Source organism: Panthera leo, chromosome C2 (assembly GCF_018350215.1).
Source record: "Panthera leo isolate Ple1 chromosome C2, P.leo_Ple1_pat1.1, whole genome shotgun sequence".
Taxonomy (NCBI): domain Eukaryota; kingdom Metazoa; phylum Chordata; class Mammalia; order Carnivora; family Felidae; genus Panthera; species Panthera leo.
In genome coordinates, this window is record NC_056687.1 from 87,568,126 (window position 1) to 87,591,054 (window position 22,929).

Consider the following 22,929-nt stretch of genomic DNA (forward strand, 5'->3'; position numbering starts at 1 on the left):
GCAGGATATGAATGGGAAGTTAGGATACAGAAATGGATATACAAAATGAAAAGCAAAATTTTCAAATAATAATTTGTCTCCTCCTTTGTTATACTCATTTTCTTTCCCTTGTCTAACTGTATCAGTGTTGCACACCAACACAAATAAGAGAAGTTATTGATTGTTCCTTATGTTATTCATAACATGAATGGAGTGTGAATCTTTCATTATTAAGCCTGACTAAAGCTTCTGGTTTGGGACATTTACTATTTAGTATGTCAAGTCATCTTTTACTAAGGTTATGTGTTTATGTGTGAGTGATTAAGAAAATGTATGTGTACATGCGCGTTACAGATTTCCTAGTGTTAATATGACCCATTGTAGGGCACCTGGGTGGCTCAGTCGGTTAAGTGGCTGACTTCGGCTCAGGTCATGATCTCACAGTCCATGAGTTCGAGCCCCGCATTGGGCTCTGTGCTGACAGCTCAGAGCCTGGAGCCTGCTTCAGATTCTGTGACTCCCTCTCTCTCTGACCCTCCCTCGTTCATGCTCTGTCTCTCTCTGTCTCAAAAATAAATAAACATTAAAAAAAATTAAAAAAAAATATGACCCATTGTATTTCTAGAATAAATGCCATTTGTGCAGTATGCAGGTGTATGTTTTCACAAACTATTCAATCCAATAGCTAATACTTTACATAAGATAATTAACACCTGAAGTGAGGGTGTAGTTTTCTGTGTGAGAGTGTGTGTGTGTGTGTGTGTGTGTGTGTGTGTGTGTGAAAGAGAGCCTTTAAAACAGTCTAAGAAGTTTCATAATAGCTTTTATTATACTGAGTGTTTAAAAGAAGGATAATGAGGGGACACTAGCCTAGTAGGCATTAAAGCTTCAGTTATAAAAATAGTATATATAGTATTGGCTGATGCAGATCCAGAGAACAGAACTTAGTACAGCAATGAACACAAGTAGTTGCTGCAATTTTGTATGGGAAAAAAAAAAAAAAAACCCAGAATTTCTAAGTGAGGTAATAGGATAGATTATTTACTAGATGATACTGATAGCCACTTGGAGGGGGGAAAAGTTTAATTTTTACTGCTTTAAGATAAAGAAAACTTTAAAATGTTTCTGAGTAAAACAAAAGACTTGAAGGAATGGAGAAACGTTATCATGTTCTTAGATAGGAAGACTCAAATTCATAATGATGTCAGTTCTCCCTTAAATAATCTATACATTTAACATGATCCCAATTAATACTAGTATGATTTGTGTGTGCAGAACTTATTATGCTGATTCTAATGTTAAAAAAAAAAAAGAAAAGCAGAAAACTCAGGAGAAATTAGAGGAGGGAAAAAAGAAAGGAGAGAAAAGGGGCTAGTCCTACCAAATATTAAAATATATAATAAAATCACAATAATTACATGGTTAAGATGTTCATAGCAATAGAACAGAAAATTTAAAATAGACACAGAATGTATTATAAATAAGGATGTCATTTCAAATCAATAGAGAAAAGACCATTTGTAATAACTGGTTGGACACTTGAAAAAAAGAGAGGGTTCCCAACTTACATTCAGATAAATTCTACTTAGAATAACAATCACAATGTAAAAAAAAACATAAAAATACAGTAAGAACACATGAGATGACCCTTCTACATATAAGTCTTTCCTAAGTGAAATCAAGATGCCATAAAAAGATTGATAAATCCAATTACACAGAAACAAAAATTCCTGTATGTAGTCGAAAAATACCATAGGCAAAGATAAAAGATGAACTAGTAAAAATTATTTGCTACTCATATAATTAACAATGGGAGAAATCCCTACTGTATATATAGGAACCACCCAATAAAAAATGGATAGAAGAATATGAACTGAGAGTTCACAGAGAAAGAAATGCAAGTTGCCAAAAATATCAGATAATTACTCATCTTTATTCATAATAAAATGCAGATTAAATGATCTATCTCACCTACTGGATTTTCAAAATTAAAAAAAAACTGCTAAAACACAGAGCAAAAGAAATGTATTGAAAATAAGGGGTAAACAGATGTAAGATGAATCAAAGAGGTCCAACAACCAAATACTTGTTATTCCAGAAGAAATAAGAGAAAAATGGAGAAAGAAAATTAAAGAAATAAAAAACATATGAGCTGGAGAGACCTACATGTTTAGATTAAAAGAGACAACTGAGCAGAATAAATGGAAAAAAAAAATCCTGCATACTATATGATAAAAGACAAAGATAAGAGCCTAAAAGCTTCCACAGGGGGAAAATAGGTAATAGGTAGTATGTAAAGGGACAATTATCTGACTGGCAACAAACATTCTTTTCATTAATAACCGTGGTGAATATTATATAGGTGAAACACTGGATGTTAACTGCACTGGAATTAAAAAAATAACAAGTGAAAAACTCTGCAGTAATTAAAATCTGTTGGAAAACAACTGACCAGGAATTCTATGCTCAGCAAATTATCATGTGTAAAGAAAAAAAATAAAGGTATTTCCATGGGTTTTCCTTCCATGAATCAATTCTGAGGGACCTGATTTATTATTCTAGCCAACCACAGATGGAAGTCAAGAAAGAAGAAGATATCCTATACTAGAAATGGTGGAACTGGCCCAGTGGCCAAACAACATAAGTAATAAGAAAAAGCAATCCTAGGATAAAGTTTTATCAATTGTAGGAAGAAATAAACCCAAGCTAGAAGATGAAATCTGTATGGCCCAAGTAAAAAATATTTAGGAAAAAGAATACAACTGGCTCTAAGCAACAGATGAGGAAATTGAGGAGTTATTAGTGGTATTAAAGACATGTATATAAAGAATGTACATGACTATTTTTACAATAGAAAAAAAGGCAATTGGAAACTTTGGGGAAAAACTCAAAATATATAATAAAATTATGCTCAAAATATGAGGCAAAACAGCACAATTTTGAGAAACTTATACAGTGTATGAAAAGAGGAACCATGTGACTGGAATGCTAAAAATATTCTTTGTGTGGCTCATGACGTTGAACACATAAAGAAATCTAATCCTAGGATTCTTAGTTGTGGAATGAAACATTTTTACATAATCATTTTAATATAACTAACATTAGTTTCAACTATTAAAATCTACCTATAGACAATACATAAGCAGGGTTAAGTATGGTTGTAGAATAGAATGTAAATGTTACCATTACTTGACAATGTAAAATTTGTATAACATGTGGTGAAAGGGTAGGAAAAGACTTCAAAGGAAAAATAGAATAATATTATCATTGTCTAACATAGTGGGGAATCAGGGCTATTACTTAAAGTTGACATGATACAAAATAGACATTTGACAGGGGCATCTGGGTGGCTCAGTCAGTTAAACTTCCAACTCTTGATTTTGGCTCAGGTCATGATCTCACGGTTTGTGGGTTCGAGCCCCACACTGGGCTCTGCGCTGACAGCATGGAGCCTGCTTGGGATTTCCTCTCTTTCTCTTTCTGTCCCTACCCTGCTCTTCTCTCTCTCAAAATAAGTAAGTAAATTTAAAAAGAAAATGGAGATTTGAGTATATTAAAAGTAGAAAGATAGCAAAAGCTAAAGAAACGGAGAATCGGAGGATAGTGAGATGCTGATTAAACATGGTAACAAAATTAAGAAAGAACAAAATTTCAAAATGAAATTAAAATGCTCAAATTTACTTTAATAATCTTCAAGACCAGTGTCTATTTATAGAGGCAGTTTTTCAAATTCTCTAATGCTCCTATTATTTACCAATGCATATATATTTCAACTTAATATTGGGGAGGGTTACTATAGGTATTTGCCTTTTATAAACATCCTTGAGAAACTGAGGAACTCTATTTGGAAATCTTTATAAGGTATAACAGTTTTTCAAGTGTTTAGTGTATGTCAAAGTATGGTACCCTAATTTCCATTTTCTTGATTTCAGTTCCAGAAATATTGGCAGAAAAAGTAAAAAGCTGACAGCTGGGTATAAGGATATTACAAGATGACTCTAATTATCTAAAATGTTTCTTTTAAAAGAACAGTTGCTACTAAATATTTCATTGCTAACATTTGGTTGAAGCCATAGCTATGTGTATTCTATGGCACACTGGATCTGAACCTTGCAGCTGGTGGTTGATTTCCATCAACACCTTAAGGCTGAAGTCTACAGCAAGGCTAAACACATTTAAACTATGAAAATGGAGCTTTAAAAAATATGATGGAGAGGTGTCTGGGTGGCTCAGTTAATCTTTCAATTTCGGCTCAGGTCATGATCTCGTGGTTTGTGGGTTCGAATCCTGCATCAGGCTCTGGGCTGACAGTGCAGAGCCTGCTTAGGATTCTCTCTTTCTCTCTCTCTCTCTCTCCCCGCCCCCAACCCCTCCCTCCTTCCCTCCCTCTCTCTCTCTCAAAATAAATAAATAAACTTAAAAAAATATGACAGAAACCTACTTGAATACTTATATAGATAACTTTTTTTTTTAATTTTTTTAATAGATAACTTTTTGTCTTAGTTGTTGCAGAAAATGTTACCTACATAAATGTCAGCTGAATTTAATTAAACCAGCATTTGTGGAAACCCCATCAGGTACTATAATATGGTTTCTGCAAGGGATACAAATAAGCATCATGAAGTAGAGCATACAGGGTTGGATGTGAAACAGGGACAAAGAGCTTAATATCCAGTAACCAGTTCTTAATCTGGAGGGATAGGTTTTATTTTATAAAGAGTATAAAAACGTTTATTGAAACATCCTTTTTTGTTTATTTTTGAGAGGGAGAGAGAAAGAGAAAGGGAGAGAGAGACAGAGCATGAGTGGGGAAGGGGTACAGAGTGAGGCAGACTCGGAACCCAAAGGAGACCCCAGGTTCTGACCTGTCAACACAGAGCCCAACACACGGCTCAAACTCAGGAACCAGGAGATCATGACCTGAGCCAAAGTCAGACGCTTAACTGAATGATCACCCAGGAGCCCCTACTGCAACATCTTCTGCCCCAAACATGATCACTGATAGGTGAGTAGAGGGGGATGCTTAAAAAAGGGATGTGTTTGGGGCGCCTGGTTGGCTCAGTCGGTTGAGTGTCCGACTTCGGCTCAGGTCATGATCTCACGGTCTGTGAGTTCGAGCCCCGCGTCGGGCTCTGTGCTGACAGCTCAGAGCCTGGAGCCTGCTTCGGATTCTGTGTCTCCCTTTCTCTCTCCCCCTCCCCTGCTCATGCTCCGTCTCTCTCTGTCTCAAAAATAAATAAAAACATTAAAAAAATTTTTTTAAAAAGGGATGTGTTTGTGTGTAATTTTACTATGACAGTCTACCTTTCCTGTAAGGACCAGAACCAGAAGAGAAGCCAGGTTATCTTGGGGGTGTAAATCTTAAGTCTATAAACTCCCAAGATGGGTAACTAAGCAAATACTTAAGACCTCATTTTTCTCACTGAAAAGTGGAACTAATCACTCCTCCCCCATCTTTACTAGATTGTTAATTACACGACATACATGTATTTTAGCAATTATTATGGGTCAGGCTTATGCTAGAAGTAAAAGATAAATAAAATGACATCCCTGACTTCAAAAGGCTTATCATCTATTGAGGAAGACAGATATGTAAATAAGTAAGCAAAACTTAGTACAGTGTGTGCGTGCTGTAATAAAGAGGCTATAGGAAACAGAGGAGGGAGAGACGGACTCTGTCTAGGAGAGCTGAGTCCAGGAATACTTTACATAGTTTACATAGAAGCTCAAGGTAGTGTGCCAGGTCAACAGGTTATTGGGTAGGAGCAGCCATAGCGAAAGGGGCTCTGAGCAGCAGAAACAGGATGAGCTTGATGAGCACAGGAGTCCAGAAAGGCCTAGGTGAGCAGAGGCAGCTCACAATGGCTAGACTGCAAGGTGTTCAGTGGGAAAGTACAGAAACTATATACAGAAAAGTGGGCTGGTGCGGAATTGTGAGACTGATAGTAAATTAATGAGATTGCACTTTATTCCAAGGTCACTGTTCCTCAAAATTCTGTCCTGGGATCACATGTATAGGACCAAGAATAGGAAGTCTTGTTAAAAATGCATGTTCCAGGACCAGAGATGCACTGAATCAGATTTTCTGGAGTCTGGGTAATTTACATTTTGGGAGGGGGGATAATTTACATTGTAACAAGTTCCCCTGGTGATTCTTATACACCCAAAGCTTGAGAAGCAGTAATGTAGGCCACTAGGAACTACTAAGCTTTAAGCAGATCAATTTTGTATTTTAGGATGAGTGATATTTTGGCAACTGTGTGGAAGCAGTGTCAATCTCTCCCCTGTTCTCTTCCACAGAATCTATTTATTATAGCACATTCATGAAATTCTGCTAGTTATTTACATGTCTGATAATTCTGGCAGCAGTGTGGAAAGTGAAAGTGGAGAGACTAGTTGGGGTACTTTAGTGATACAGGAAAGAACTAAAATAAGGCAGGGACTATGAGAAAAAATGACAATGAAATCAAAAGCCATTTCTAAGAAAGAAATACCCAAGATTTGATGGTTAATTGAATTTTGGTGGGCCAGAGAGTTTGATAAAGTCAAGGTTAACAGAAATTCTTAGCTTAGCAAGTAATGATGTCATTAACAGAAAAGGATCATATAAAATATAATTGTGAAAACATTTTGAAAACTGGAAATCTGAGTGTAATATACTAATCAGGTTCCTTTCTAGAGCACTTCCCACACTTCTCCTTTTCTTAACTTAGATGTGGATTATATTCATATTTCTTTCAATGTAAAAGTAACTCATGCTTATTATAGAAATTCATTCACTTAAAAACCGACTGAAATGTCTGTTAAGATCTGGGACTCTGCCTTGTACCTACTTAAAATGCAATGGTGTACAGATGAATGAGGAAACAAAACAGTGAAAAATGCATCTGAGACAACCATTATTACCATTTTTTATGTACTCACGAGTTTTTTTTTCTATGAATATTTTTTAGTTTATTTTTTTGGTTTATATAGTTGTGCTCATATAGTATAATGATTTTTATCTTGTTTTTTTCACTTCAAAAACATTTCCTCAAATTATTGTAAATTTCTCATACACAATAGTGATCTATGACCACCTATTTCTATGGAAGATATAACTGAATATATTTTTACTTACTGAATACTTAAGCTGTTTTAAAATTTCCATTATTATATAAAAAACCATAAAATACCTAGGAATAAATCTAACCAAAGAGGTGAAAAATCTATACACTGAAAACCACAGAAAGCTTATGAAACAAATTGAAGAAGACACAAAAAAATGGAAAAAGATTCCATGCTCCTGGATAGGAAGAACAAATGTTGTTAAAATGTCGATACTACCCAAAGCAATCTACATATTCCATGCAATCCCTATCAAAGTAACACCAGCATTCTTCACAGAGCTAGAACAAATCATCCTAAAATTTGTATGGAACCAGAAAAGACCCCGAATAGCCAAAGCAATCTTGAAAAAGAAAACCAAAGCAGGAGGCATCACAATCCCAGACTTCAAGCTATACCACAAAGCTGTAATCATCAAGACAGTATGGTACTGGCACAAGAACAGACACTCAGATCAATGGAACAGAACAGAGAACCCAGAAATGGACCCACAAACGTATGGCCAACTAATCTTTGACAAAGAGGGAAAGAATATCCAATGGAATAAAGACAGTCTCTTCAGCAAGTGGTGCTGGGAAAACTGGACAGCGACATGCAGAATAATGAACCTGGATCACTTTCTTACACCAGACACAAAAATAAACTCAAAATGGATGAATGACCTCAATGTAAGACAGGAAGCCATCAAAATCCTCGAGGAGAAAGCAGGCAAAAACCTCTTTGATCTTGGCCGCAGCAACTTCTTACTCAACACGTCTCTGGAGGCAAGGGAAACAAAAGCAAAAATGAACTACTGGGACCTCATCAAAATAAAAAGCTTCTGCACAGCAAACAACCAGCAAAACTAAAAGGCAACCGACAGAATGAGAGAAGATACTTGTATACGACATATCAGATAAAGCGTTAGTATCCAGAATCTTTAAAGAACTTCTCAAACTCAACGCCCAAAAAACAAATAATCCAGTGAAGAAATGGGCAAAAGACATCAATAGACACTTCTCCAAAGACGACATCCAGATGGCCAACCGACACATGAAAAAATGCTCAACATCACTCATCATCAGGGAAATACAAATCAAAACCACAATGAGATACCACCTTACACCTGTCAGAATGGCTAACATTAACAACTCAGGCAACAACAGATGTTGGTGAGGATGCGGAGAGAAACGATCTCTTTTGCATTGTTGGTGGCAATGCAGACTGGTGCAGCCACTCTGGAAAACAGTATGGAGCTTCCTCAAAAAACTAAAAACAGAACTACCCTACGACCCAGCAATTGCACTACTAGGCATTTATCCACAGGATACAGGTGTGCTGTTTCGAAGGGACACATGCACCCCCATGTTTATAGCAGCACTATCAACAATAGCCAAAGTATGGAAAGAGTCTAAATGTCCATTGATGGATGAATGGATAAAGAAGATGTTGCATATATATACAATGGAGTATTACTCAGCAATCAAAAAGAATGAAATCTTGTCATTTGCAACAACATGGATGGAACTAAAGGGTATTATGCTAAATGAAATCAGTCAATCAGAGAAAGACAAAAATCATAGGACTACACTCATATGAGGACTTTAGAGACAAAACAGATGAACATAAGGGAAGGGAAACAAAAATAATATAAAAACAGGGAGGGGGACAAAACAGAAGAGACTCATGGAGAACAAACAGAGGGTTACGGGGGGAGTTGTGGGAGGGGGGATGGGCTAAATGGGTAAGGGTATTAAGGAATCTACTCCTGAAATCATTGCTTCACTATATACTAATTTGGATATAAATTTTAAAAATAAAAAATAAAATTAAAAAATTTCCATTATTATATATAATGCTGCAAAAATGAAATTATGGGATCAAAAGGTATGTTAATTTTAAAGGCACAAAAATTGCTGACTTGTTTTTTTCCAAAAGTGTTCAATCAATTTAGACTGCCAAAAGAAATATACGAACAAGCACATTTCATGGCATATTCACCAGCAACAAAACCATTAGAAAAATTTCCTGGTAACTCAAAAAGTAAAAATATATCACTGCAACTTAAAAGTTTCACTTCTTTGATCATCTGTCAAGGAGAAACATCTTCCCATTTGCTTTTATTTTCACTTGAGTAAATGAACCTGTTTTCTCAAGTTCTTTGCTCATTCATGTACATTGAACTTGGTGCTTTTGAAAGCATTTGTAGGAACACCTTAAAATTAAAGGTAAACATTTGGCTTTCTGCAACTGTGAAGTTGGAGAGATCCTGGCCAGGCCAAGGATGTTGGATCTTATTGGTCTCCCAGCCGTTCAACCCTTCCCTGGAGCCCCAATAAAATGATCTGATCCACATAAACAAATAGAGATAAACCTCTGTCTGCTACATATTTGCAAATTTCTAATCCCAGTTTGCACATCTTTAATTTATTCATTTGTATTGGGGGGAGGGAGGTGGGAGAAAAGGACAAAATAAATGGCAATGTTCTGAGTCAATGTAATAAATTTTCCCTTCATGAGTCCTTCCAGTTCTTTAAAGTCTGGAAGGTATTTCCCCATTCACATAAATTTTTTTTTTAATTTTTAAAAAATGTTTTATGTATTTTTGAGGTGAGGGGGAGAGTAGGAAGAGGGGCGGAGAGGGAGGGAGAGGAGACAGAGGATCTGAAGCAGGCTCTTGTGCTGACAGCAGAGAGTTTGACACTGGGCTCATGACTGGGAGATCATGACCCCAGATGAAGTCAGATGCTTAACTAACGGAATCACCCAGGTGCCCCCACATAAAATATCTTTCTTAAATGAAACTAGCATAAGGATATTTACTCTTTTTCATCTAACTCTTCAATTTACCTTGAATTTATTTTGGTATACAAGATGACATAAAGATTCAAATTTATTTTGAATACTATTTACCACTCTCAAAAACATGCACTGAATGTCTTCCTTTTTCTGCTGATTTCTGATGATTCTTTTATTATATTTAGAATACATATTTCTGGGATCTCAATTCACTTTCACCAACTTTACTATCAGTGCTATGCCAGTACCCTACTCTTTTATTTATTATAGTTTTACAGCGTGCTTTGATATCTGATAGGGCTACAGGGTTATTAGCTCTCTGGCACTGTTCTTGGTTTTTGACCTAAGTTATCTCATTTTTACCTCTAGTTTCTTGGACAAAAGTAAGAATTATCTTGTTAATTTCTCAAACACATTAAAAAAAATCAGAATTATGCTAAACCTCAACCTCTAAGTTAACTTGAGAAAAACGGATATTTGTTAATAGTTGGGACTTCCCATTCAGGCACATGATGTTTTTCTCCCTGCAACCCCCAACCCCCCACCCTGCGCGTATCCCAGTAATTTTCAGGTTTCTCCACAGGGGCTCACACATTTCTTATTAACATAATTTTATATTTTCTGTCCTTGCTATAGGCGACTTTTTCTACCATATTTTCTAAACAATTACTGCTATTATAAAGGAGAACTACTGAGTTTAAAGTATTTTCTTAAATCTAGTTACTCTACCTTCCTATTAATAAGTTCTAATAACTTCTCAGGTGACTCTTGGTTTTCCCAGGAATGCAATCATACCACCCAAAAATGGGATTGTAGAGCTTTTTTTTTTTTTTCCAGTATTTACTACTTTTCATTCTAATTCATTTCTTATTATATTGGTCAGAACATCCAGAGGAATATTATATAATAATGTAGTGATAACAGGTTTCTGAGTTTTAAACACTCATTGCTTCTCTAGTATTTCACTATCAATTTTTACTTTAGCTTTTAGTTTGATATGTTTGTTAAGGAAACTTCTCTTTATTTCTGGCTTTTAAAGGGACAAAAGGAAATTATTATTTTCTTTTCCATGTTTACCGATATGTTTACTTTCCTTATCAGATCTATTGACCTACATATTATAAAATTTCATATTTACCCATCTTTGCATTCTTAGATATTTGATAATCATAAAAGACTTAACATACTTAATTATTTTTATTTCTATTTTATTCATAGCTATTTGAGTTCTACATTCATAAAGTTTGCACAGGCTCATTTCTGGAATACAGCACCCTGGAAACATCTCTTTCAGTCACTAGCCATCTAGTGACAACTTTTCAGGCTCACAAAACCTAAGTGGCTTGTTCAGTGTCATGTGGTTGAAAGGCAGGTTAGATATTCTGGTTCTGATCTAGAATTATAAGCAAATGTCCCATTTCAGTGCATCAACCCTTTATTCTCCCCCAATGTGAGAGAGAGCATCTCTTTTCAGCCCTCATCTTCTGGACAGCTAGAAAGATGGGCACATGGCAGCTCAGGGTACACTCTTCTCTTCTAAGACTCTAGGGGAAGTTCCACCTCTCCACACAGATCATTCAAAAAGTGGGTGTTTGTACAAAGGGAATAAATATTTCATAAGGAGGTGAGAGTAACATGGAGATATGTTACCTTATTTATATATGTCCTGTCTTTTACTTTTTCCCATTTCCCTAGGTGAAAGTGTTAACAGAAACCTACTCAGAGTTTTCATAAAATAAATTCTGTGTAACATGGCTGAGTTTCCTTCAGCAAAATAAGTAGTTAATTCTTAACTTTAATTCCTAGGTTAATCACAATGACACAGTATGGCAATGAACGCTTGGTTAGTACTAGGGCAGTCCACGGTCATGTTTTGTTTTGTTTTTGGTTTGTTTTTTTTCATTATGCATACCACCCCCTAGAAGAGACGAAATTCTATATATAGTTTTACACATATAAAAAATGTCTGAAAGTATGCTTAGTAATTCTTTAAAAGTAACAATGAAAAACTTTGAATAACTGTGCCAAAATTATAGATCCTTTGTAAAGCAATCTCCATATAAATTAATTATAACAATTCATGTAGTTTTAAAAAGTACATGGACTTTATTGTTTACTATCAACCTGGTGAATGAGAAATAGAGACAATAGGATCATCAACTTGAGAAGAATAAGTTATGGTGTGTGACCATCAAGAGCAGTCTAAATTGCTAAAAGTTAAGAAGTGAGAAAACATAAACACGTATCTTTACCAAAAACTTAAATATGAACTAATATTCTCATTTATGTAAAATGTCAATACAATGATGCCGCAAAAACTTGTATCAATGATGCCAGGTAGGTAACTTAGTAATTAAAGGCAAAGAATTAGAGACTGAACTCATGTTAAAATCAAAACACATGGTTGTTTTCCTTATTTTCACACACATGACTTGTAAGGTTTATACAATGTCCAATGAGTACAAACCAGGTAACAAACAAAATGATATCTAAAAAGAGTAAATACTGTATTTAATAAAGACTTCATAACAAGTATCATGGGTAAGTGAAATATAAGCAGCTTCCAACATGACATGAGAATTCTATAAAAGTCTTGTAACATAGGGACTATATGACAATAGGACACAACTACAGACTTCAGTGCATGAGGGAGGACAAGGAAAGGAAATGACGGGTAGCATGAAACAAGTGCTACTTCAATGGCTATTGAATGCTATTAAAGATATCTGTCAGGGATTTTGAGATTCCAGGAATTGACAGGGAAAAATCAATCCATGGGAACATCAGACTAGATGTGAAATATGTACATCCATTTCTTAGTATCTTCTGTCCATCAATACCTCATTCCCATCAAGCTAAATCTCCATGTGCTAACTTCTCTTAGGAGTAGGTGTGAAACACAATTCAGATTCCTAGAGTTAGAATAAAATTTTAAGTTGTAATAGAACAAAAAGAACATTACTGCTTAGTAATCAAGAAACTTGTTAGAAGGCAGCCTTACTGTTCACTCTCTAGAGACTGGATCCATTAGTAAATCCTCAGAATGGACAAAATTCAATTCACTACATAATGTTAACGCCCCCAAATAAACTGATGAATAGGACACAGTTTGTGCTCTCAAGGAGTTTACAAATATTTGTCGAGTGTTTACTACCAACTAGGCACTGTCAAAAAACTTAACTGTATTAGTCATTTAATCCTCACTACAATGTTATGATGTAGGTATTGTTATCATCCCTCTTTTACAAACACGGAAATATGTGTTAATAACCCAGAGAATATTTAACCCAGACAGGGTAAATAACTTGCTTTAAGCTAAAAAAAACTACTAATCTCCATAGTCTGGCTCCAGAGCACATGCTCTTAACCATTATGACGTATATTTTGGAGAAAGAAAAGAAAACTAAAGAAGCCTACGTACAGTAACTGTATTTTGTGAATATTCGAAGACTGTCCTGCCTTCAAATATTCCTACTGTCAAATTACTTACCTTCATTTTGATTGGGGAAAAAAATTATTTGCAGGAGAAATGTACTAATTTACATGCTTAATATTTATACTCAACAAAAAGACCACAGCATGATACATTTAACTGTTTTAGTCATCGTACATTAGTAGATACATTTAACTATACAATAATAGTGTCCATGAACATTATTACATGGCTGTAAAAATTACTACCTTTTATTGTACAGAATTAGTGAAACTGAATTTGAGGAAATCTGGAGTCCCATAATATCATTAAGAAACTTGAAAGTTGGTCGTTTCTAGTGAACAGAAAATGAACAACCAATCTCCACACTATAAAATTACTAATATTCCAGACTGCTTTGAGTGTTGCTACCATTATAATTATCAAGACAAGTACAGAAGCTGCTTTGGAAAAGTCTTGTTCAACTTTTACAACTGCTATATAGTTAGAGAAAAAGAATACAGGGGTGCCTCGGTGGGCCAGTTAGTTGAGCATCGGACTTCGGCTCAGGTCCTGATCTCCTGGTCCATGAGTTCGAGCCCTGTGTAGGGCTCTGTGCTGACAGCTCAGAGCCTGGTGCCTGCTTTGGATTTGGTGCCTCCTTCTCTCTCTGCCCCTCCCCCACTCGCATTTTGTGTTTCCCTCTCTCTCTCTCTCAAACATAAACAAACATAAAAAAAAAAAAGAATACAAGTATCTTTCATAAATACTTTAAGAAGCTGCCTTTCGGGGTCTCAAATGCAACTAATAATAGCCATTAGATTTTAAGGAAATCTTCATATAGAAAATAACTTTAAAGTGATGTTACTATTGGGTGCCTGGGTGGCTCAGTTGGTTAAGCGTCCAACTTTGGCTCAGGTCATGATCTCACGGTTCACAGGTTTGGACCCTGTGTCAGGTTCTGTGCTGAGAGCTCAGAGCCTGGAGCCTGCTTCGGATTCTGTGTCTCCCTCTCTCTTTGCCCCTCCCCTGCTCACGCTCTGTCTCTCTCTCTCTCTCTCAAAAATAAACATTAAAAAAATTTTTTTTAATGATGTTACTATTAATATTTATAAATAAAAAAATGACAGTATCACACAGTTTTTCCTTTCTTTCCTGTCATGTGTGGTTTGATTTCAGATTGGACTTTAGTAGTTCTAGTTTCAATCTTTTCCCCCACAATTTTTCCCATCAAATATAGTGCTCTATATTTGATGACGTACCCTACAGACCTATATTATTCACAGAATAGCTTAGCTGGCGAAAAACTTCAAGGTTTTTGCACTTGCCAAGAAGTTAACCTCCTCAGACTCCTAAGGAAAACACACACACACACACTTCACTCACTTTTTAAGCTAAAGGCAGTCAATTGTTTCAAAATGCAACAATAGTACTTTCAGGTCTAGACCTGTAATAAGTCCATCAAAAAAGTACTTGAAAAAGTACAATCTCTCAAAGAAAAATAAGGTACAGAAATGTGCTTAGCTTGTTGAAAAATGAGTACATACTCCAAATAACATCTCATAATTTGAACAGTTTGTTGGCTACAAAATATTCAAACCCTGAAGGTGAGTAATTTGAACGTTTATAGAAACAAATCAGTGGCATAGATACCAATGCTTTCCAATCAAGGACAATTATTTTTGTCATCTTTCCTTATATTTGCACAAAAAGGATATATCTAGAAAAAAGGCTTACTATGCCTCTTGATTTATAGTCCTAAGATTAGAACACATTTTCTGAAGAACATTTAGTGGGACAGGTCATCAAAGGAAATTGTGGAACATACCTTCCTAGAAGTCTTTAACAAGTAGGGATGGTGATCAGTGGTATTAAGGGTGCTGTGACAGGTTTGCTGGCCTTCATAACTCTGTCACCTGGTGTGCAATAGATGACCTACTCTCAATGCCTATCAGTCATTTAACTGCTCTCAATGCCAGTAACCAAAACGGCCACTCCTACAGTAAGTCTGATTCTACAAAATCCCTGATGGTTTCAGAAAGAAAAAAAATCTTTCCAGTCCATTCTTTTTCTGATGGCAGCTTGTCTATGCCACAGAATTTCACACAAGAGCCTTCAAATATGTGCAAATTTATAAGCAAGCAGACAAAAAGATTTTAGCTTCTGAAAATACAACAGACATGGACTATCCTCCCTCGAGGGAGTGGCTTACTTACTCTTCCCTGAAATCAGAAATAGACTTTAAAATACTAGCAATATCCCAGAATTTTGGAATAGCAAAGAACATTAGATGTCTTGTGGGTAAAAGAAACAATTGTTGAAAGGTCAAGCTCTAAAACCAAACAGCCAGTTAACAGTTCAATACAGAGTCTAGATTTTAGATTCTTGATCCAATGTTCTTTTCACCATAACACACAGCCTCTCCTTAACCTATCAATCTTTGTTAAAATTATCTCTAAATAGCAATAGAAATCTGCAACTACTTAGCAACTTACAGAAAAGTGTTTCTGATATACTTCAAACCTATACTCAATAAATGATCAACTAAGACTGGCACAGAGCAATTTACCTAGTTTTAGATAGTTTGAAGTATGTAGTTACAAACTGATAAAAGAAAATTATTTTGATTCTCAATTATGATTCTACTGTGAAAATATCAATGCTTAGTGGCTAGTTATATCCAGGCACTATGCTAAGTGCCGAAGATAATAGGAATGAACATCCTGTCAAAAAATTTATGCTTAAAAATATCTTTATCATATTGTTTCAAATTTCTATAGTGCTGGTTTTTTTTTTTAATGTTTGTTTATTTTTGAGAGAGAGAGAGACAAAGTGTGAGCAGGCCAGGGGTAGAGAGGGAGACACAGAACCTGAAACAGGCTCCAGGCTCTAAGCAATCAGTACAAGGCCTGACTCGGGGCCTGAACTCACAAACTGAGATCATGACCTGAGCTGAAGTTGGGCGCTTAACTGGCTGAGCCACCGGGGTGCCCCTCTCTATGGGAAGTTTGTACGATGCACCTCTCCATTGAGTCTTACTAACTCCTGAGTTAGTATTCAGTTTGGCAAGAGAATTAAGATCAGAGTAGGATGATTCTATCCTGGTACAGCTTTTTTCAAATCAAAACACTTGACTTTTTTTACACAAATATTTAAAATATGATGTGTACCAGATAGGTATGGTCTGTAAAAATTCTTACTACATTTTTAAATCCCACCTTTATTTCAAATGGCAATGCTGGCTTTGATACAAAGACTCCTTTGTAACAACTGCAATTATATGCTAAAGGTTACTAAAACTTAATCTAGCAATTTAGATAAATTATCAAGGTAACTACTAGAATACTACAGAAAAAATGAGTATTTAATTGTTGGGCTAAATATGAAAGGTGTTATTGTATTAGATGTAAACTTAAAATAATGATTAGTATGTATACATTCTTCCTTAATAATTTTATGTAATTTTAGGGATCATTTAAATTATCTCATTAATTACATGAGTTACTTAGCAAGCAACATATTAGAGTTCCTATCATCTCAATGCAGAAAAAGAGGCAAAAACTTGATATAATCTGCCTCCTCTCCCCCATACACATATATAAAGCAGCAGTTTGTGGCTGGAATTCAGTCCATTAGTCCTCTAGATCAGAGCTCTATAATCCACCCTAAGAACAGCTTCACCTTAATAAATATTAAACTTGAAAAAGCTCTAAGGTACCACATTTATTACAAATTCTTTAGTGGAACATTTTAACTTTAAACTCCCCAAACTATGTATTTGGGGACAGGGAGAAGAAACACCTAAAAATTCCTTAACCAGGATCAGTCAATCAGTTCATAGAAAAAGGGTTAAATGTGAATAAGATATATAGCTATACAACATTACTGGTATATCTAAGGTCTAATAACCTTTTTTGAATGATGGAAATCTCAAGCCTTCAAGTTGAATGCTCAGACTTCATTCACTATGTGTTGCTTCAAATTTCTTTATGCCCTAACACTTCAGTTTCTTCTCCCCACAGTTTTCAGTTTTTATTATAGAATTTTTCTCCAAAATGGTAATAAAATTCACTTTAAACATAAACTTAAGGGAAAACTCAGGCATGCCAATTCGATTTATATAAAAATACGATCGGTATCAAAAAACTTTAGCAAAGAGATATTAGTACACTGTAAGGTTGCTCTCTATTACCAAATAAATCCTAAGATAACTATATAAAAAACATGGCTCCCAAATAAACAATTTCAGTCTGTTGATATTTGAAATTGCTACTGTGACATCAAGAACAATCTTATCTTCTGGAATTGGCCCTGACCAGAGGTGTATTTCCTATATCTCCTAGAAATTACCAAATAATGATTCCTGAGTTTTAAGCTTTGGTGAACAGAGACTTCACCAAAATTGCTGGGTCTTCTTTTTATAGATCACCCTTAGTTTTAATTTGTCCCCTTCTTTTGGAGCGGTCAAGTCTGATTTCACTTATCTTTGTAGGTGGTATAAGGTCACCAGACTCTCTCCTCCTTCAAATTATAGATGTATTGATAGTTTAGCATTTGATATCCTGTCATGATTGAAATTTCTAAGCACAATTATTTCCCAAGCTAACACGTGGGTATTTGACAGTCTAATGGGGTTCTGAGAAAATGAAACTAAAAGCCACAGTTGTTTTGGTCCCTAGTCACATCTGTAATGCTAGCACTCAGCAAAGTGGAAAACAGGATTTAATACATAAACTATGTCTTTCTGTTATCTAAGTCCACTCATGAGATCTAACACCTCCTAAGGGGAAAGGAAATGAAAATTTATTAAGTACCTAACACAGGACAAAAACTCTTTTAGATGTATATTATCTCATTTAATTCAACAACAACTCTACTGAATAGTAATTACTCCTATTATGCAGATTAGGAAATCTGTCTAAAGTAATCCTGACAGTAACTCTAAGAGCCAGGTATTAAACCAAGGAGCTTCAGATTCCAAAACCAATTATTTTTAGTTTTTTGGTACTCATAAGACTTTAAGGCCAGATCACTGAGTACCATGTAGAGCACCCAGTACAATCTCTCTGTGTTACAGATGAGGAAACAGAAGCCCCAAAAGACTGAGACTTGCCCAAGGACATAATGCTTGTAGTGAAATGGATTTGAATTCAAGTCTCCTGATTTCCTGGGCAGTTCTGTGCATAATAATGATCCTTATTTTTGTTTGTATGTGTTTGGGGTTGAGTCACACTTGATATAATTCATGTATAATTTATAACGTCTCAACTGTCTCTAAACGAAATTATATGTGTGGCAAGTTCAGGGATAGACACTTTTAGTGACCAAAGATATTAAATGTATTTAGCAGAAGTAAAAACTTAATTGGTGTTCATAAATTATTACATGTTGTAAAAAATCTGTTGCCAATATATTTATTCAGTTAATAAGTGCCTATTATCTGCTGGCTACTGTGCTTGGCAATAAGAATACAACTGTATATAAAATAGAAAAATTCCCTATCCTTCACATAGAATTTATATCCTGGTGGAGGATACAAATAAAGTCAATTATAATGCAGTGAGTCAATGCTATGACAGTAGGAATACAAGATGCTATGGGAACAGGAGGCAGGGATACCTAACCCAGACTAGACTTTTAGGAGGAGGAGGTATGAAAGATGAGTAGGAATCAGCTAGTTAAGGCAGAGGTATGGAGTGCGCGAATATTTCAGGAAGAGTATTTGCACATGAAAGCAGGGAAAGGTCAACGAAGCTGTGGGAGGAGAAATTAACCTAGAAAGACAAGCAAGGACCAAATCATACAGGTCCTTGGAAACAAGGGCTTTACAATTTTGTATATTAGAATTACCTGGGGAACTTTAAAACAAACAAACAAACCACAGATGTCTAGGCTCCATTTCAAACCAATTAAATCAGAATCTCTGGGAATGAGGCCCTGGCACTGGTAGTTTAAAAAAGCTAACTAGAAGATTCTAACGTATAGCCAAGATTGAAAACCACTTTTAAAGCTATATAAGGAATTAAAAAATATGCTTATTACTGGAAATCATGAAAAAGGTGGTCTTAAGAAATTAACTTTTCTGGGCCTTAGTTTGTCTATCAGAAAGCAGGAAGAAGCAAGTTAGAGATAGTCTGATATAGTGAAAGCAGTCAGAAAACATTGGTTTTGTCAATGAATCTGTCACCTGACACCTGTATGACCTTAGATTAAAATGTCACTTCTCAAAGATAGTGATACTGCCTGCCTACAGGACTGCTGTAATTCAAGACAACACTTAAGAAAAAGCTTAATAAATGGGCTAATAAAATAGAAACTAGAATATTCCAAGATTTATGCTGCCAAAATTGCACAATTTTAAAGATCATAAATATTTTCACCAAGGATGAAATCTTGTATGATGCTTAAGGAATACATTTCATTCATTTAAAGAATAATGCCTACCTTGGAATTCAAGATATTAAAAAAATAAAATAGGGAACTGATCCTTTTAATGTTATTCTAGTTGCTAAAGAGATCAAATGGGATTAAGTTAGCTCTTTTCAAATAAACAGATCAACAGAGCAAATGCCCTTTAATGGTAACAACAAATGTTTAAAACTCCTTTGTTCACTAAAGGGCTCTAATCATGAAAGCTACACATAAAGTAAACTGTCTTAGGAAAAACATTATTATGATCTACCTTATTATACAAGTATTTTATTTATAAATTTAGTGTTTTTTTTTTTTTTTTTTTTTTTTAAAGGAATACTTCTTTGGGATGGAGAGGATCTTATCCTCACAGGAAGGAAGCTCTGCCTCCAGAAGGACTGTTCCATACACAGAGCCAGGCAGTCACTTGTTCTTTTAGCCTCCCTTTTATACATATCCAGCCCATGAGAATATACACTTTCATGAAGTAATCTTTCAGTTCAAGTACAGTATTGTATGCAGTGATATCTCTTTCATGTTATATCTAATTTACTTAAAATTTAAAAACTTTATATATATTAAAGCAATTCTGCATTTACATGTGTGGTTTATTTTGAATTCTTCAAGTAAAACTGACAGAAATGCCTTTGAAACTTTATACTCATAGTTGATAGAATATTAACTTAATATTAATTTACGGTCTTGCTATTTCCCCCATGGAGCTATTACTATTATGATGTGCTATCACATCATAATCACCTATTTTGTGATTTTAATAGAAAACCACTCCATTTTACAATGATGAAAACTGCACAAGAAACTTGTGAAAAAAGTTATGGATGAAATTTTAATTTTATCCCAAAACACAGGATGAGAAAACTTAAAAAACGAAACAAACACCAACACACACACACACACACACACCCACACACACACCCCCTGCTGGGCCCTCTTCAGATAATTTTGGTTGATGACACTGCAGAACAGTTAATCTGATAATTAAAATTTTCCATACCATGTGATGTTTAGCTAGAGATCTACGCTATCAACCAGAATTCAATACTTCAGTTAAAAAATCTTAAAACTTGAAAACACAGACATATTAACAAATTCTTACATTTGCAGTTGCTCTGAGGGCTCCTTAATAAAGACGTAAAGTGTTCTGATCTATCCAAGTTAAATTAGCAACATGGTTAACTTAAGTATTTCCAGGTCTTAACATCACACAATCCAGCACACAAGCAAATTTGTAATACCCGAAGAATCTATTTTCTAAGCAGGAAAACATGCAACCAATATTGCCCGCAGTGGTTCAAATGTTGGCCATTGAAATCACCCGACTTGAGTTACCAGGAGTTCATCTACCCAAGTTTTCTGGGGGTTCTCCCAGGCCTCACAAACTGGATTCAAAACATCATCTCACAAACCCATGTCCCGCATGTGCACAAAGTCGCTGGAATGAGGAAGCTTCTCAAAAACGAAATCACAACTCTAATTCATTAAAGAATATGCAGGCTGTTTTCTACAAAGCCCTCTCTTGTCGCGCTCCCCTTATCGTTCATATAACTATGTAAACAGTTCCCCCGTTATTGACATCTAAGAAAACAGTTTTCGATCCCCAATTCTGGGAACAAGCCACCATCACCACTATTCCTTTAGCATCCTAAAATAAACCCCTCAAGCCGCGGTCAAAACACTGGCGGAACGTCTGGTGTTTACATAGCCCAATCCTGGGCGTACCCTACCTTTCTGAACCACTTAGGAGCTATGAAGCAGACATCGCATAATAGACTTAGTAAAGACACAAATCACGAGACAGTGTCTCAGGTCTATGAATGAAAGATCCAATACGTTTGATTGTCTTGGTTAAAAGGGGGGGAAAAAACAACCTCGGGAGGAAGGGTGGGAGGAGAACTGCGGGGTGGGGGGAGAGGTTTTCCTTCCCAGCCCCAGCCGGGCGATTTAAACTCAGCGTGAGGCAAACACAGGGTCGCCCGGCTGGCGGGGCCGGAGTCCTGGGGCATGACAGCAGCCCCTCTGGAGCAGCTCGCGGCTCCGCCAAGATCCCTCACGCCGCGCTGCTCGCGGCAGCCCGGCCACCCGCGGGCCGGGTGGGCGTGCAAGGGTGCGGGGGACCGAGCTACCGCGACCGGGGCGGCGGCCCTTGGGTGCGCTTCCTCAGATTCCAGCCGCCCATCCCCAAAAATGAGAAAGGAAGGAAACGAGGAGCGAGGCGGCGGCCAGGGTGGAAAGGAGAGTAAGCCGCGAGCCCTCGCCTCTGCATCTGGGTGAGGCCAGCGGCAGGCGGGGAAGAGGGAGCGGCGATCGCTGGCGAACTCCGCCGCGGGCCGACGCTGAGAGACGACCCGTGGGTAGCCCCCGCCCAATACGACGGGCGCGCGGGAGAGGCCCCCACACCCACCCCGTTCCCATCCCAGCCGCGCCCGCTCCCAGCCATTCCGCGCTGTACTCACGCTCGGGGCTCCTCCAGGCTCCGCGGCTCTAACCGCATCGGGTCCCAGCCCCGCGGGCGGCGGCGGCGGCGGCGGCGCCGAGGGAGAGGAGAGCGGGCGGCTCGGCCCCCGCCTCCCGGCCCCTCTCCCCCGCCGCTCCGGAGCTGCCCGGCCGGGCCCGAGCCCTGCCTCGCCGGCGGCCCCAGCCCCAGCGGCCGCGGCAGCAGCAGCCCTAGACCTCAGCGGCCGCAGCGGCGGCACCGGAACTGCCGCTTTCTCCTTCTAGCTCCCTCTCCTCTCTAGCCCCCGCCACACGCCCCCGCCCCCGTCTCCTTTCTCTGTCACCCTGTTTTTTTTCCTTTTGTTTCCAGAATAAACTTTATTGGTCTCTTTTCCGCTCACATCGTGTAAACAAACAACGAACTCTTCCCCACCCCCTCGACTCCCCCCCTCCTCGGGCAGAGGAGGGTAAGAGCTGAGGAGGGGCTGAGCTTACAATACCCCGGAAGTAGATGTGCAAAGGAGGGAAGTGAAATTGCGGAGACCTGGAGGGGGCAGTGGGCAAATCGGGTAACAGTGTGCCAGTGCGCCTGCGCCTTGCTTTTCCGCCCGAAGTTCGCGTGTTTTGTGTGCCGGGGTGGGGGGGCCTCTGGCGCACGGGTGTTTATGTTCCGTCCTTTGCAGCAGTGGGGATGTTGTGTCATCTTAGGACGGCATATGTGTTGTGTGTCCATTTCTGCGGGCACCAGGCAGGCCTGGGTAGAGAAATAGTGTTAGGATCGAGTTCAT

General features: G+C 37.3%; 1 protein-coding gene across 2 annotated transcripts in view; it reads right to left on the minus strand.

Annotated features, from left to right (window-relative positions):
* PIK3CA (phosphatidylinositol-4,5-bisphosphate 3-kinase catalytic subunit alpha) overlaps positions 1–22,624 on the minus strand; it is an 86,349-nt gene extending 63,725 nt beyond the window's left edge. For both annotated transcript variants that reach the window (XM_042903402.1, XM_042903404.1), the window contains exon 1: positions 22,162–22,624. The gene's annotated coding sequence lies outside the window, so the exon portion shown is untranslated. The remainder of the gene's footprint in view (positions 1–22,161) is intronic.
* Positions 22,625–22,929: the final 305 nt, after the last annotated feature.